At 47.3% G+C, this 15642-nt stretch overlaps 1 long non-coding RNA gene across 1 annotated transcript in view; it reads left to right on the top strand.

The window, feature by feature from the left end:
* Window positions 1-5655, top strand: part of LOC140496190 (uncharacterized) — a 43077-nt gene extending 37422 nt beyond the window's left edge. Inside the window, exon 3 of the long non-coding RNA XR_011964206.1 lies at window positions 5551-5655. This is a non-coding gene — a long non-coding RNA (uncharacterized lncRNA). The remainder of the gene's footprint in view (window positions 1-5550) is intronic.
* The last annotated feature ends 9987 nt before the right edge of the window (window positions 5656-15642 follow it).

The following is a 15642-nucleotide window of genomic DNA, read 5'->3' as shown; positions in this document are numbered from 1 at the left end:
TTCGCTGAATGAACAGTTCTTTGAAGATTGTCAGAAATACTTAGAGTCATAGAGTCATTGGGATCTACAGCACAGAAACAGACCCTTCAGTCCAAATCGACCATGTCTACCAGATATCCCAACACAATCTAGTCCCACCTGCCAGCACCTGGTCCATATCCCTCCAAACCCTTCCTATTCATACACCCATCCAATTGCCTTTTAAATGTTGAAATCATACAAGCCTCTATCACTTCCTCTGGCAGCTCGTTCCAAACACGGACCACTCTTTGTGTGAAAACGTTGCCCCTGAGGTCTCTTTTATATTTCTCCCCCTCTCAGTCTAAACCTATGCCCTCTCGTTCTGGACTCCCCTACCCAGGGAAAAAACCTGGTTTATTTATCCTAGCCATGCCCCTTATAATTTTATAAACCTCGATAAGATCACCCCTCAGCCTCCAACGCTCCAGGGAAAACAGCCCCAGCCTATTCAGCCTCTCCTTATAGCTTAAATCTTCAAATCCTGGCAATCTCCTTATAAATCTTTTCTGAACACTTCCAAGTTTCACAACATCCTTCCGGTAGGAAGGAGACCAGAATTGCATGCAATATTCCAAAAGTGGCCTAACTAATGATCTGTACAGCCGCAACATGACCTCCCAACTCCTGTACTCAGTACTCTGACCAACAAAGGAAACCATACCAAACCCCTTCTTCATTATCCTATCTAGCTGTGACTCAAGTTTCAAGGAGCTATGAACATGCACTCCAAGGTTTCTTAGTTCAGCAACACTCCCTAGGACTCTACCATTAAGTGGATAAGGAGAAAGTGAGGACTGCAGGTACTGGAGATCAGAGTTGAGAGTGTGTTGTTGGAAAAGCACAGCAGGATAGGCAGCATCTGAGGAGCAGGAAAATTGACGTCTCAGGCCAAAGGTGAATGAGGCTTGTGGGCTGGGGCTGAGAGATAAATGGGAGGGGGTGGGGTTAGGGGAAGGTCACTGAAAGCGATAGGTGGATAAAGGTGAGGGAGAAGGTGATAGGTCGGGGGGGACTGATCGACAGGTTGAGAGGGGAGTGCCGAGTTGGAGGTTTGGGACTGGGATAATGTGGGTGGAGGGTAAATGAGAAAGCTGTTCAAATCCACAGTTATTCCATGTGGTTGCAGGGTCCCAAGGCAGAATATGAGGTGGTCCTCTGGAACGATCGCTCCCAACGTACAAGGACAGAACCCCCCAGTCCTCACCTTCTACCCCACCAACTTCCATGTACATTGCATCATCCTCTGCCAATTCCGCCACCTCCAAAGATATATTTCCCTCCCTACCCCTATCAGCATTCTAGAAACACCATTCCCTCCACGACTCCCTCATCAGGTCCACACTCCCCCCCCCACCAGCCCACACCCCAGTCCTGGCACCATTCCCTGCCACCACAGGAGGTGTAAAACCTGCACCCACACCACTCCCCTCACCTCTGTCCAAGGCCCCAAAGGATCCTTCCTCATCCATCAGAAATTTACCTGTTCCTCTACCAATGTTAGCCCCGGCATCCATTGCAGCCAGTGTGGTTTCCTTTACTTCGGGGAGACAGGACACCTTCTTGCAGATCATTTCAGAGAAGATCTCGCAGACATCTGCACCCACCAACCCCACTGCCCCATGGCTGAACACTTCAACTCCCCCTCCCACTCCATCAAGGACATGCAGGTCCTGGGCCTCCTCCACGACGAAACCATTACCACCCGATGCCTCGAGGAAGAATGCCTCATATTCTGCCTTGGGACCCTACAACCACACAAGATAAATGTGGAATTCAACAGCTTCCTCATTTCCACTCCCCCAACATTATCCCAGTCTCAAGTCTCCAACTTGGCACCTCCCTCCTGACCTGTCCATCACTTCCCCCCCCCGACCTATCACCTTCTCCCTCACTTTCATCCACCTATCGATTTTTCAGCTACCTTCCCCCAACCCCACCCCTCCCATTTATGTCTCAGCCCCAGCCCACAAGCCTCATTCCTGATGAATGGTTTACGCCTGAAACATCGATTCTCCTGATCCTCGGATGTTTCCTGACCTGTTGTGCTTTCCCAGCAACACATTCTCGACATTAGGTGTATAAGTCCTGCCCTGATTTACTTTCCCAAAATACAACACGTCACATTTATCTAAGTTAAACTCCATTTGCCTCTCCTCAGCCCAGTGGCTCATCTGATCAAGATCCTGTTGTAATCAAAGGTAACCCTCTTCTCTGTCCACTACATCTACAATGTTGGTGTCATCTGCAAACATACGAACTATAACTCCTAAGCTCACATCCAAATCATTTATTGAAGATAATGTGAGTTAACAGAGTGACTGGGAGCGTAGATGGTGTTTGAGTGTTTGAAGAGGTGACCCAGCTGATGACAGAAAGATAAGGAGATGAGTGAATCCTTGAGCAATGACAATGGTTCATATCTTATCTTGGGCACATGTTGGGACAGACTCAGACTTTGATTCCATCTGACCTGATGTTACTGTGAGATGGATCCTTTCACACATGCTCAGCAGCTGTTCTTAAAATAAGGACCGAGTTTACCTTTGCTCTGCATCATCCCTCATCTTTATCCCGACTGACTGTACACTATTGACAGTATTTATACTTTCACTTTAGTGAGTACAGTTCTGGGTGGCACATTGTAGGAAGGACATGAATGCAGTGGAGAGAGTGCAGAAGTGATTTACAAGAGTGATCCAGAGATGAGGAACTTTGGTTATAAGATTGGATTGAAGAAGTTGTGACTGTTGTCTTTGGAGAAAGGAAGGTGAAAAGGAGATCTGATTGATGTTTTCAAAACCATGAGCTCGAGTAGACCAGGAGAAACTATTCCTGCTTGCAGAAGGAAGAAAAAATGTAAAGGCATTGATTTGAAGTGATTTACAAAAGGTACAAATGTGATATGAGACAAAAACATTCACTCAGCAAATAGTTTGGGTCTAGAATGTGTTACCGAGGAGGTGTGGTGGAGCCAGGTTCAACTGAGACATTCAAGAGGATGGTGGGTCAGTATTTGGGCAGAAATAATGTACAAGGATATGGAGGATAAACAAGGGATTAGCACCAGGGAATGATGCTAATTTGAAGACCCAGGGGAGACATGATGGGTGAATGGCCTTCTTCTGTCCCCAAATCTGTACTTTCCAGGAAAGTCTGCAATGTGATTAGATTAGATTAGATTACTTACAGTGTGGAAACAGGCCCTTTGGCCCAACAAGTCCACACCGCCCCGCCGAAGCGTAACCCACCCATACCCCTACATCTATATCTACCCCTTACCTAACACTATGGGCAATTTAGCATGGCCAATTCACCTGACCTGCACATCTTTGGACTGTGGAAGAAAACCGGAGCACCCGGAGGAAACCCATGCAGACACGGGGAGAACGTGCAAACTCCACACAGTCAGTCGCCTGAGGCGGGAATTGAACCCGGGTCTCTGGTGCTGTAAGGCAACAGTGCTAACCACTGTGCCACCGTGCCGCCCACTGTGCCACCGTGCCGCCCACATGTGGTTTCATTAAGCTCCTTGAATGTGGACAGAGATCTTCAGGAGATTGTTCTGAGCCAACACATGTCAAACTGATTCTCAGAGGCTCCATTAGAGGCTGTTTTCTCATTGTAATGTTTTAAGGTCAGTGGCTAACCAAGCATCTGCCTCTTTTTTGTCTTTGTCCTCTGTCTCCCTTGTTTGAGCTGTGACCATGGGACAAGGTCCCTGTCCCTCCCTGTTTGAGCTGTGACCTTGGGACAAGGTCTCTGTCCCTCCTTGTTTGAGCTGTGACCATGGGACAAGGTCTCTGTCCCTCCCTGTTTGAGCTGTGACCATGGGACAAGGTCTCTGTCCCTCCCTGTTTGAGCTGTGACCATGGGACAAGGTCCCTGTCCCTCCTTGTTTGAGCTGAGACCATGGGACAAGGTCTCTGTCCCTCCATGTTTGAGCTGTGACCATGGGACAAGGTCTCTGTCCCTCCCTGTTTGAGCTGTGACCTTGGGACAAGGTCTCTGTCCCTCCTTGTTTGAGCTGTGACCATGGGACAAGGTCTCTGTCCCTCCCTGTTTGAGCTGTGACCATGGGACAAGGTCTCTGTCCCTCCCTGTTTGAGCTGTGACCATGGGACAAGGTCCCTGTCCCTCCTTGTTTGAGCTGAGACCATGGGACAAGGTCTCTGTCTCTCCCTGTTTGAGCTGTGACAATGGGACAAGGTCTCTGTCCCTCCCTGTTTGAGCTGTGACCATGGGACAAGGTCTCTGTCCCTCCCTGTTTGAGCTGTGACCATGGGACAAGGTCCCTGTCCCTCCCTGTTTGAGCTGTGACCATGGGACAAGGTCTCTGTCTCTCCCTGTTTGAGCTGTGACAATGGGACAAGGTCTCTGTCCCTCCCTGTTTGAGCTGTGACCATGGGACAAGGTCTCTGTCCCTGCCAGTTTGAGCTGTGACCATGGGACAAGGTCTCTGTCCCTCCCTGTTTGAGCTGTGACCATGGGACACGGTCTCTGTCCCTCCCTGTTTGAGCTGTGACCATGGGACAAGGTCTCTGTCCCTGCCAGTTTGAGCTGTGACCATGGGACAAGGTCTCTGTCCCTCCCTGTTTGAGCTGTGACCATGGGACAAGGTCTCTATCCCTCCCTGTTTGTGCTATTAAATGGAGATCTGTGATGGGTGAAGCACTGAAGAAAGACTGTACTGTTGGATCCTGCAGTTTTATCTTTTTATTTTCTGTTGAAAACTAAGAAGGTCCATAGCATGTAACTTTTAACTTTACTTCTTTTATTTTACACTACATTATAATTACTGCAATGTTTACCTCTTGACTTTTTTCTTCCTTTCTACCAGGTTTTTAGGCTTTTGTACCTTGGTTTTCGTACCGAAGATGGCATTTTATGTGGAGACATGAAACATTTTTCTCTGTACTCCTGTATGTTTGTACTTGAGTACACATGGCAAGGAAGCCAAAATCAAATCAAAAGCAGTTCCCTGGTGTTTCCCTGTACATTGTCCTGAATGTGTCGTACTGTTGCATCAGTCAGCATTGAAAGCTCTCGATTTTGTGAGGTGTCTTGATGCTTAAAAAGATCAACAGTGGGAATGAGCATCCAGCCCTCAAAATCAGGGGGTGACTGGGCTGAATCATCAGGAACAGGGTTTGTAGCCCACACCCCTTCACTCCCCAACACTGAGTGTCTCTGTATTTCTGTTTCTGTCCCTGTGTAAGGGGTTGCTCTGTCTCTCTGAACTCCCATTGGGGTGGACATCACTGATGTACTTTAATGTGTTAATGACCCCTCCCCACAGTCTAGGGCAGGGCGGGCAGAAAGCTTCATGGAGGGTCTGGAGTTATCATTCACACATTTCTGACAACAAAGGGATCTTCTGGGATTACAGTCCCTAAGGTAACATTTGTTACAATGAGGAAGCCTCCTCTGTTCACCCTCACCACAGAAATGAAGATCATTGAAATGTTTCTGTGTGTTCTGTAAATCCTCAGTGAGTAGATTTTCAATCATTCATTCTGTGTGTTGTTACAGGGCCAGGAGAGGAACCCTGTCTCACCCGATGTTACAATCCAAGTGGGGGATTCAATGATTGATGATCTCACCAGCCCTCTGACAGTTACATTTCAGGATGTACCTTTCCAGGTGAGATAAACCTCCACATTATCATCGAGCTGACCCTGTGAGCAGCCAGGTCTGACTGGATTGTGCAGCAGAGTCTGGATCATCTCCAGTGTTGATGAACAAGTTAAACTGAATGACCCCGAAATTCTATAGTCCTCAGGCTGTGAATGGAGCCCCGTCTGGGCAGGTTTGAGGATTCGGAGCTGATCTCCTTGTCTCTTTAATGTCCATCAGAAGCTGTGATCATGGTGAGGGTGTGGAATGTTATGATGCTGTACAAATGAGGATCGCTGGGCCTTGTGAGACATTTCCCATCACTTGTGTCCTGAAATTCCTCTGGAGGGTTGAGAAAGGAGGGTCTGGGACAGGACAGAATGATTGTCCACCCCATGGATATGGCCCTGGCTCCATCCAAAATCCCATGGTCAGAGGGATATCTCTGTTACAGATGGACCCCCCACAACATTCCTGGTAAAACAGGTGGTTCCCCTCAGGTCAGGTGACCCGGTTTATTCAGGTTTATGGAGATTATGGAAAAAAATCATTAAAAATGGCCACAGTCTGGTTTGGTCACTTACAGTCATAGAATCATAGTGACGTACAGCACAGAAACAGACCCTTCATCCAACCTGTCCATGCTGACCAGACATCCCAACACCATCCAGACCCACCTGCCAGCACCGGCCCATCTCCCTCCAAATCCTTCCTATTCATATACACATCCAGATGCCTCTTAAATGTTGCAGTTGTACTAACCTCTACCATTTGCTCTGGCAGCTCATTCCATACATGTCTGCGTGAAAAAGTTGCCCCTTAGGTCTCTATCTTTCCTCTCTTACCCTAAACCTATGCCCTCTAGTTCTGGGCTCCACCACCCCAGTGAAGAGACCTGTCTATTTATCCTATCCATGGCCCACCTGATTTTATAAACCTCTATAAGGTCACCCCTCAGCCTCCGACGCTCCAAGGAAAACAGCCCCATCCTATTCAACCTCTCCCTCCAACCCTGGCAACATCCTTGTAAATCCTTTCTGAACCCTTTCAAGTTTCAGAACATCTTTCTGATAGGATAAAGACCAGAATTGCATGCAATATTCCAACAGTGGCCTAATCAATGTCCTGTACTCAATACTCTGACCAATAAAGGAAAGCATACCAAACACCTTCTTCACTATCCTATCTCCCCGCGACTCTACTTTCAAGGAGCTAAACTACTCTTCAAGGTCTGTTTGTTCAGCAACACTCTCTAGGACATTACCATTAAGTGTATAACTCCTGCTAAGAATTGCTTTCTCAACATGTAGCGTCTCACATTTATCTAAATTATCCATCTGCCCCTCCTCAGCCCTTTGGCCCATCTGATCAAGATCCCGTTGTGATCTGACGTAACTTTCTTCGCTGTCCACTACACACCAATTTTGGTGTCATCAACAAACTTACTAACTGTACCTCTTACGCTCACATCCAAATCATTTATGTAAATGACGAAAAGTAGTAGAGTGGAGTGCCACTGATCCTTGTGGCACTCCACTGGTCACAGGCCTCAAGTCTGAAAAACAACCACCACCACCACCCTCTGTCTTCTACCTTTGAGCCAGTTCTGTATCCAAATGGCTAATTCTCCCTGTATTCCATGAGATCTAACCTTGCTAACTAGTCTCCCATGGGGAACCTTGTTGAACACCTTACTGAAATCCATATAGATCACATCTACTACTCTGCCCTCATCAATCCTCTTTGTTATTTCCTCAAAAAACTCAATCAAGTTTGTGAGCCATAATTTCCCACGCATAAAGCCTTGTTGACTATCCCTAATCAGTCCTTGCATTTCCAAATACATGTACATCCTGTTCCTCAGGATCCCCTCCAACAACCTGTCCACCACCGACATCAGGCTCACTGATCTATAGTTCCCTGGCTTGTCCTTACCACCCTTCTTAAACAGTGGCACCACATTAGCCAACTTCCAATTTTCTGGCACCACACCTGTGACTATTGATGGCACAAATATCTCAGTCAGAGGCCCAGTTATCACTTCCTTAGCTTCCCACAGAGTTCTCGGGTACACCTGATCAGGTCCTGGGGATTTATCCACTTTTATATGTTTCAATACATCCAGCACTTCCTCCTCTGTAAAATGGACATTTTGCAAGATGTCACCATCTATGTCCCTACATTCTATATCTTCCATGTCCTTTTCCACAGGAAATACTGATACAAAATAGTATCTGCCCCATTTTGCTTTTCTAACGCAGTATGTAGATTGTCCAACCAGAGGGGAGGCCATATTGGATTTGGTACTCGGTAACGAACCGGGACAAGTGGTGGGCTTGTTAGTGGGTGAACATTTTGGTGATGGTGACCACAATTCTGTGACTTTCACCTTGGTTATGGAGAGAGATAGGTGCGCACAACAAGGAAGTTTTTACAATTGGGGGAAGGGAAATTACGATGCTGTAAGACAGGATTTGAGGAGCATACGTTGGGAGCATAGGCTGTCAGGGAAGGATGTGGTGGAAATGTGGGACTTTTTCAAGGAGCAGATACGACGTGTCCTTGATATGTATGTACCGATCAGGCAGGAAAGAAATGGTCGTGTGAGGGAGCCTTGGTTGACGAGGGAGGTTGAATGTCTAGTAAAGAGGAAGAAGGAGGCTTACATAAGGTTGAGGAAACAAGGTTCAGACAGAGCAGTGGAGGGATACAGGATAGCCAGAAGGGACCTGAAGAAAGGGATTAGGAGAGCTAAGAGAGGGCATGAAAAATCCCCGGCGGATAGGATCAAGGATAACCCCAAGGCATTCTATGCGTATGTGAGAAACCTGAGAATGACGAGAACGAGGGTAGGTCCGATCAAGGACAGTGGTGGGAGACTGTGTATTGAGTCGGAAGAGATAGGAGAGGTCTTGAACAAGTACTTCTCTTCAGTATTTACGAACGAGAGGGACCGTATTGTTGAAGAGGAGAGTGTGAAACGGACTGATAAGCTAGAAGAGATACCTGTTAGGAAGGAAGATGTGTTGGACATTTTGAACAACTTGAGGATAGACAAGTCCCCCGGGCCTGACGGGATATATCCTAGGATTATGTGGGAAGCAAGAGAGAAAATTGCAGTACCGTTGGCAATGATCTTCTCGTCTTCACTGGCAACTGGGGTGGTACCAGGGGACTGGAGAGTAGCGAATGTTGTGCCCCTGTTCAAAAAAGGGAATAGGGATAACCCCGGGAATTACAGGCCAGTTAGTCTTACTTCTGTGGTAGGCAAAGTAATGGAAAGGGTACTGAGGGATAGGATTTACGAGTATCTGGAAAGACACTGCTTGATTAGGGACAGCCAGCACGGATTTGTGAAGGGTAGGTCTTGCCTTACAAGTCTTATTGAATTCTTCGAGGAGGTGACCAAGCATGTGGATGAGGGTAGAGCAGTGGATGTAGTGTACATGGATTTTAGTAAGCCATTTGATAAGGTTCCCCATGGTAGGCTTATGCGGAAAGTCAGGAGGCATGGGATAGAGGGAAATTTGGCCAATTGGATAGAAAACTGGCTAACCGGTCGAAGTCAGAGAGTGGTGGTAGATGGTAAATATTCAGCATGGAGTCCAGTTACAAGTGGAGTTCCGCAGGGATCAGTTCTGGGTCCTCTGCTGTTTGTAATTTTTATTAATGACTTAGAGGAGGGAGTCGAAGGGTGGGTCAGTAAATTTGCAGATGATACAAAGATAGGTGGAGTTGTGGACAGTGAGGAGGGCTGTTGTCGGCTGCAGAGGGACTTAGATATGATGCAGAGCTGGGCTGAGGAGTGGCAGATGGAGTTCAACCCTGCCAAGTGTGAGGTTGTCCATTTTGGAAGAACAAATAAGAATGCGGAATACAGGGTTAATGGTAGGGTTCTTGGTCAGGTGGAGGAACAGAGGGATCTTGGGGTCTATGTACATAGATCTTTGAAGGTTGCCACTCAGGTGGATAGAGTTTGTAAGAAGGCCTATGGAGTATTATCGTTCATTAGCAGAGGGATTGAATTCAAGAGTCGTGAAGTGATGTTGCAGCTGTACAGGACTTTGGTTAGGCCACATTTGGAGTACTGTGTGCAGTTCTGGTCGCCTCACTTTAGGAAAGATGTGGAAGCTTTGGAGAGGGTGCAGAGAAGATTTACCAGGATGTTGCCTGGAATGGAGAGTAGGTTGTACGAGGATAGGTTGAGAGTTCTCGGCCTTTTCTCGTTGGAACGGCGAAGGATGAGGGGTGACTTGATAGAGGTTTATAAGATGATCAGAGGAATAGATAGAGTAGACAGTCAGAAACTTTTTCCCCGGGTACAACAGAGTGTTACAAGGGGACATAAATTTAAGGTGAAGGGTGAAGGTATAGGGGAGATGTCAGGGGTGGGTTCTTTACCCAGAGAGTGGTGGGGGCATGGAATGCGCTGCCCGAGGGAGTGGTAGAGTCAGATTCATTGGCGACCTTTAAGCGGCATTTGGATAGGTACATGGATGGGTGCTTAATCTAGGATAGAAGTTCGGCACAACATCGTGGGCCGAAGGGCCTGTTCTGTGCTGTATTGTTCTATGTTCTATTTTCTGTGGCTCCACACAAAGGCCTCCTTGCTGATCTTTGAGGGGCCCTTTTCTCTCCCTAGTTACCCTTTTGTCCTTTACGTATTTGTAAAAACCCTTTGGATCCTCATTAACTCTGTTTGCCAAAGCTATCTCATGTCCCCATTTTTAGATTAGATTAGATTACTTACAGTGTGGAAACAGGCCCTTCGGCCCAACAAGTCCACACCGCCCCGCCGAAGCGCAACCCACCCATACACCTACATTTACCACTTACCTAAAAGTACAGGCAATTTAGCATGGCCAATTCACCTGACCTGCTCATCTTTGGACTGTGGGAGGAAACCGGAGCACCCGGAGGAAACCCATGCAGACACGGGGAGAACGTGCAAACTCCACACAGTCAGTCGCCTGAGGTGGGAATTGACCCGGGTCTCTGGCGCTGTGAGGCAGCAGTGCTAACCATTGTGCCACCGTGCCGCCCACAAATTTTGCCCTCCTGTTATCCTTCTTCAGTATACTCCTACTTCCTTTATACTCTTTTAAGGATTCAATCGATCTATCCTGTCTGTACCTGACATATGCTTCCTTCTTTCTCTTAACCAAACCCTCAATTTCTTTAGTCATCCAGCATTCCCTGTACCTAGAGCCTTCCCTTTCACCCTGACAGGAATATACTTTCTCTGGATTCTCATTACCTCATTTCTGACAACTTCCCATTTTCCAGCCATCCCTTTACCTGCGAACATCTGCACGTTCCCCTCACCCCCATCAGCTTTTGAAAGTTCTTGCCAAATACCATCAAAATTGACCTTTCTCTAATTTAGAACTTCAAATTTTAGATTGAGTATATCTTTTTCCATCATAATTTTGGAACAAATGGAATTATGGTCGCTGGCCCCAAAGTGCTCCCCCACTGACACCTCAGTCACCTGCCCTGCCTTATTTCCCAAGAGTAGGTCATGTTTTGCACCTTTTCTGGTAGGTAAATCCACATACTGAATCAGAAAATTTTCTTGTACACACTTAATAAACTCCTCTCCATCTAAACCTTTAACACTGGGCAGTCCCAGTCTATGTTTGGAAAGTTAAAATCTCCAACCATAACCACCCTATTATTCCTACAGATAACTCAGATCTCCTTACGTATTTGTTTCTCAATTTCCCTCTGACTATTGGGGGGTCTATAATACATCCCAAGCAGATGATCATCCCTCTCTTATTTCTCAGTTCCACCCAAATAACTTCCCTGGATGTATTTCCAGGAATATCCTCCCTCAGTACAGCTGTGATGCTATCCCTTATCAAAAATGCCACTTGCCCTCCTCTCTTGCCTCCCTTTCTATCCTTCCTCTCGTATTTGTATCCTGAAACATTAAGCTGCCAGTCCTGCCCATCCCTGAGCTATGTTTCTGTAATTCCCTGCCCTGACTGTTTGACTCGCTTCTGTTCTCAACTGTACCAGTCTCAGATTGATCTCTTTCCTCTTGGGGGCGGCACGGTGGCACAGTGGGTAGCACTGTTGCCTCACAGTGCCAGAGACCCGGGTTCAATTCCCGCCTCAGGCGACTGACTGTGCGGAGTTTGCACATTCTCCCCGTGTCTGCGTGGGTTTCCTCCGGGTGCTCCGGTTTCCTCCCACAGTCCAAAGATGTGCCGGTCAGGTGAATTGGCCATGCTAAATTTCCCGTAGTGTTAGGTAAGGGGTAAATGTAGGGGAATGGGTGGGTTGCGCTTCGGCAGGTCGGTGTGGACTTGTTGGGCCGAAGGGCCTGTTTCCACACTGTAATGTAATGCAATCTAATCTAATCTAATCTCACTATCAGCCCCTCCCCCCACCACCACACCCACTCCCCACACCCCCCACACCCTGCCCCCACCACCTCCCCCTCCCACACCCTCCCCCCACCACCACCCTTCCCCCCCAGCCTCTACCACCTCCCCTCCTCACCCAACCTTACTATTTTAAATCCCCCAGAGCAGTTCTAGCAAATTTCCCTGCCAGTATATTAGTCCCCTTCCAATTTCGGTGCAATCCATCCTTCTTGTACAGGCCACTTCTACCCCAAAAGAGATTCCCAAGATCCAAAAATGTGAATCCATCTCCCATACACCAGCTCCTCAGCCATGTATTCATCTGCTCTATCCTCCTGTTCCTGCCCTCACTCACTGGTAGCAGATATTACTACTCTCAAGGTCCTCCTTTTTAACTTCCTGCCTAACTCTTTGTAATCTCCCTTCAGACTCTCAACCTTTTCCCTTCCAATGTCATTGGCTCCAATGTGTATAATGACCTCCTGCTTGCCCCTCTCCCCCTTGAGAACACTCTGCACCCTCTCTGAGACACCTTTGATCTTGGCACCAGAGAGGCAACACACCATTTGGATTTTTTGCTGCTAGCTGCAGAAACGTTTGTCTGTGCCTCTGACTAGAGAGTCCCGTAACACAATTGAACACTTGGAACCTGACGTTCCCCACATTAAATTCGAGCCTGTCTTGATACCGTAAACTTGGCTGTTCATGTGACATTCCCCTGTGAATCTATCACCCCCTACATTTTCCAAAACAGCATACTTGTTAGAAATGGGGATCGCCACAGAAGACTCCTGCACTACCTGCCTACCTCTCTTCGTTTTCCTGGAGTTAACCCATCTATGTCATACAGTCATAAAGTCATAGAGATGTACAGCACGGAAACAGACCCTTCAGTCCAACCCGTCCATGCCGACCAGATATCCCAATCCAATCTAGTCCCACCTGCCAGCATCCGGCCCATATCCTTCCAGACCCTTCCTCTTCATATACCCATTCAAATGCCTCTTAAGTGTTGCAATTGTACCAGCCTCGACCACATCCTCTGGCAGCTCATTCCATACACGCACCACCCTCTGCGTGAAAACATTGCCCCTTAGGTCTCCTTTATATCTTTCCCCTCTCACCTTAAACCTATGCCCTCTAGTTCTGGACTCCCCCACCCCAGGGAAAAGTCTTTGTCTATTTATCCTATCCATGCCCCTCATAATTTTGTAAACATCTATAAGGTTGGGGTGGCACGGTGGCACAGTGGTTAGCACTGCTGCTTCACAGCACCAGAGACCCGGGTTCAATTCCCGCCTCAGGCGACTGACTGTGGAGTTTGCACATTCTCCCCGTGTCTGCGTGGGTTTCCTCCGGGTGCTCCGGTTTCCTCCCACAGTCCACAGATGTGTATGTCAGGTGAATTGGCCATGCTAAATTGCCCCTAGTGTTAGGTAAGGGGTAGATGTAGGGGTAAGGGTGGGTTGCGCTTCGGCGGGGCGGTGTAGACTTGTTGGGCCGAAGGGCCTGTTTCCACACTGTAAGTAATCTAATCTAATCTAATCTAAAGGTCAACCCTCAGCCTCCGACGTTCCAGGGAAAACAGCCCCAGCCTGTTCAGCCTCTCCCTGTAGCTCAGATCCTCCAACCCTGGCAACATCCTTGTTAATCTTTTCTGAACCCTTTCATGTTTCACAATATCTTTCTGATAGGAAGGAGACCAGAATTGCACGCAACATTCCAACAGTGGCCTAACCAATGCCCTGTACAGCCATAACATGACCTCCCAACTCCTGTACTCAGTACTCTGACCAATAAAGGAAAGCATACCAAACACTTTCTTCACTGTCCTATCTACCTCCACTTTCAAGGAGCAATGGACCTGCACTCCAAGGTCTCTTTGTTCAGCAACACTCCCTAGGACCTTACCATTAAGTGTATAAGTCCTGCTAAGATTTGCTTTCCCAAAATGCAGCACCTCGCATTTATCTGAATTAAACTCCATCTGCCACTTCTCAGCCCATTGGCCCATCTGGTCCAGATCCTGTTGTAATCTGAGGTAACCCTCCTCGCTGTCCACTGCACCTCCAATTTTGGTGTCAAATGCAAACTTACTAACTGTACCTCTTATGCTTGCATCCAAATCATTTATGTAAAGGACAAAAAGTAGAGGACCCAGCACCGATCCTTGTGGCACTCCACTGGTCATAGGCCTCCAGTCTGAAAAACAACCCTCCACTACCACCCTCTGTCTTCTACCTTTTAGCCAGTTGACTGCATCTGTGGCTTTTCTCCCTTCCTATGACTGCAATCCATCACATCCCCTTGCTCTTGTAAATTCCTCATTTCCTCTAACTGTCGCTTCAGTTGATCCATTCAATCTGAGAGGATTTGCAACTAATGGCATTTACTCCAGTATAATCCTCACTAACATGTAAACTCTCCCTCAACTCCCACATCTGACAAGAAGAGCATATCACTCGACTAAAGGCTATTTTTGCTTCTTTCAATCCATAGACGTAGAAAAGAGCTCTGTCTTATTCCTCTACAAAACACTGCTCCAGGTTAAATTAATACTTATGACTTATATTTTTAAGTTTAATCAAGAGATAGATCTCAATATAACATATAATCAAGAAATAGACCACTCTACTCACTATTGCAGACTTACTGTAAGGCCATACCGAAAATATTCACTTCTCTGTTTCCTCCAAGATCAGGTGTGAATTTCACTGTTTGTGAATTTTCCCAGACGCACTCCGATGTCCAGTGATACATGAATTCAAACAGCAAAGGCAGTAACTGTACAGGTTCACTGTCTGGGTCAGTTAGCAATGTGGGTCTGTCTCTCTCTCTCTCTCCTTCTCCTACACTGACCTCATCTTGTGCTTCCTTTGTCTGTACCTCTCCCTTTTAAAACTTCTGCTCTTTTGACTTTTTTTCTCCAAAGTTCCAAACAATGCAGCAGCAGATAAAACAGTAATTGCTGCTTCTGGAATTCGAAGGACCATAAACAGCAGAAAGAAATTAAATGGGACCTTTTCCTCATTTACATCAATAGACCCACAGCCCCCCATGGCCACAGTTTCAGATCAGCAGGAGAAGGACAGGGACTCAGTGTAAACAGGTGCTGCCCCATTGGCCATCCAAAACACCCAAAACCCATCCCCTTTACAGCCTGAGAGACTCTGGGAGTGAAACCTGTTCATGGAGCATCACCTCAAACAGAGCTACACAATCTCACCTCAATTCCCTGACAGTAACAGCCATGTCCTGCCTGTCCTCAGGGAATTGAGGTAAGTCTTCAATTGAATCTCTCCCAGACTATGATGGTTTTAGCTGTCATCTTTCCTTCATTAGCACTAATCCCTGTTTCAGTAAAATGACCTCCACAAGTTCTGGAAGGCACTCAGCATGGGCTGCATGGGAGACAGGTTTGGAGGTGAATGGCCTGGTAAAACAGCCAGAAACCCTGACAGGTCACTCCGTGAGGAGACAGTGAGGCCTGCAGATGCTGGAGATCAGAGTTGAGAGTGTGTTGCTGGAAATGCACGGCAGGTCAGGCAGCATCCGAGGAGCTGGAGAATCGATGTTTCGGGCCAGAACCCTCCATCAGGAATGAGGCCGGGAGCCTCAGGAGGTGGAGAGATAA

The sequence above is a fragment of the Chiloscyllium punctatum genome, chromosome 26 (genome assembly GCF_047496795.1).
Source record: "Chiloscyllium punctatum isolate Juve2018m chromosome 26, sChiPun1.3, whole genome shotgun sequence".
Lineage (NCBI taxonomy): Eukaryota > Metazoa > Chordata > Chondrichthyes > Orectolobiformes > Hemiscylliidae > Chiloscyllium > Chiloscyllium punctatum.
Note: the sequence above shows the minus strand (reverse complement) of the source record. Positions and strands in the feature narration are given on the sequence as shown.